Raw genomic sequence first — 2449 nt, 5'->3', positions numbered from 1 at the left:
TAATTTAGTAATTCTTTATTTATTTACATATTTTTAGCGAAATTGGTTTGTCAGATATCATTGTTGTGAAGTGAAAAGTCCCAAACTGTCGTAGTTAACACAAAAAAAAACATCATGTGCTGCCATCTAGCGACGGTAAGCGAAACTATTATGAAATGTATGGAGACTGAACTGAACTATTATTAAAAACCTTTACTTAAAATACAATAGAAGTAAGTACTGTCACTACCTTATATTTGCACAACAAACACGTCCTGATGCTCGTCCAATAACTATCAATTTAAATTCCTTTGTGTTCATTCCAGAATGAAAGATGCATAATTTATGTTTATTTCATAATTTTTTATGGTGGTTGCAAGATCTTTCAAATTTTCCGGACCCGAACAGAAATTGATTATTGAAGACAATATATAAAATATAAAGTTTTCTCTTAGGAAACGTTTGGTAACTATTTGGACATTATAAAAATTTCGCATATGAAAGTTCGAAATTTTCTGATGCCCAAAAGTATTTTTAATGTTAAGATGAAAATTACTTTGCCTGACAGATAGGCAAGATGTGAAAAATTGCCCGCCCAATTTGTATATAAGAGCAATATTATTATCTTCTCCTATTACTCGCGTTTTTTGTGAGAAAATAACAAAAAGGAAAACCACTACTCAGGAGAATTACTTCTAGGAAGTTCAGTTATCTCTAAATAAACTATTTTTTCTTAATTTTTTCTCCATCTGTTGAGAGATAACTGATAACTCTATCAGGATAGAGCTGATTCACTTCTGTCAGATACTACCTGGCTGTCAAAGTTGTCATTTTTGGTTGACATCACATCCCACATGAATGAATTGAACTTGAAACTTCAGGGAAAGGATAACCTTATCTGTGATATCTACAGAATCATTAAAGGATTTCGGAGAAAGCTATCATCGTTTGAAGCACAACTGGAAGGAGGAAACTTCTCTCATTTTCAGTGTTTCAAGGAGTTTCGCGCTGGAATCGCAGAGGATGTCATCCTCGAGTTTCCGAAGAAGATTATTAGTGGGGACGTTTAGACAGTGGAGAAAGTGGTAACAATAAACACGTGTAAACAGTGCAGAAGGTGGTAACAATGGACACATAAACAGTACAGAAAATGGCGACGATGGAAACGTTTAAAGAGGGTAGAAAATGGTAACAATGGAGAAGTTTAGAAAGTTGTAAATATTGAAACGTTTAAACAGTAGAGACATACTCGTTAAATGATTCTGATGACAGTTTTATATCGGTAGAATCATTCAAAATGCAAATTGAAAATGAGATTACTAAACACGAAAATTTATAGAACGTATTTTAGGTTTCTAAAAACTGTGCAAACTACTTGATAAACCTGATGAATCAAGGAGTGAACGCTTTTTATCTCAAGCTTGTTACTCACCTACATTAGTATTTAAAATTGACTTCTTCAAGTTCAATAAAGGTTATAAACAACAAACACGTATAACTGCAGTGTAATAAAAACAGAAGCTACAAAGAAATTGTAAAAATATTTTAGATAAAACGTAAACGACATATTTCTGTTTCCCGTGCGTCGATTTTAACCGCATTTTCTCGGTTAAGCACAACTCAACAATAAAATCTTATTTACATAATACTTACATAATTTAGTTCATTTTGAAGCGTTGAACCTTGCTGGTTGGTAGGTGGCTCTGTATTTGATTTTCTTACACTCTGTAGTGCGTTCAACAAAAATACACAACAGTTACATTTTTTTGTTTTACTTTGTTCTTCTTCTTCTGGAGTTCGAGTTGTTAGATCTGGGGTTTGTTTTCTTCGAGCCCTTAATCTTTCGATTATACCACAGCTGAGTAAAAAAGATCTGTTTTTCTGTCGCCCTCTTGTGAGCGCTTCTTGTGACACGCCTTGCTGGTTTCCAAGTGATCGATTTCTGTGTCTGACAAAATTGGAAGAATGAATTAGATATTGTTCACATTTCCCATGGTATAGAGCCCCCTCCCCATTCTAGAAATTCAACTTTCAGAAATGATCATTCTCAGTTTGTGAAAATTGATTTCTTAATGGTGGTTCATTCAACAACAACGAAAAGATTTAAAACCCACGTGTGAGCCCCCACCCACCACAAAAAGTGTATTTTGACACGAGTGTACAATATAATGATATTAAGACAAAACACAATGAAAATATCTGCAAAACTGGAGCATTTAAAGATGGTAATGTCATTATAATATGGATTGAATTATATTTTGTTTAGGTTTACTTGCACATCACAAATAAAAAGAGAAGTAAGACCTACATAATAAAAATAACAACTCCCTACTGACATACATAGCTAGTGCAAAGGGTAAAATAACAATTCCCCACTGACACACATAGCTAGTAGAAATGGTAAAATAACAACTCCCCACTGACACACACATAGTTAGTAGAAATGGTAAAATAACAACTCCCCACTGAC

The sequence above is a fragment of the Limulus polyphemus genome, unplaced genomic scaffold, assembly GCF_000517525.1.
Source record: "Limulus polyphemus unplaced genomic scaffold, Limulus_polyphemus-2.1.2 Scaffold4057, whole genome shotgun sequence".
Taxonomy (NCBI): domain Eukaryota; kingdom Metazoa; phylum Arthropoda; class Merostomata; order Xiphosura; family Limulidae; genus Limulus; species Limulus polyphemus.
Note: the sequence above shows the minus strand (reverse complement) of the source record.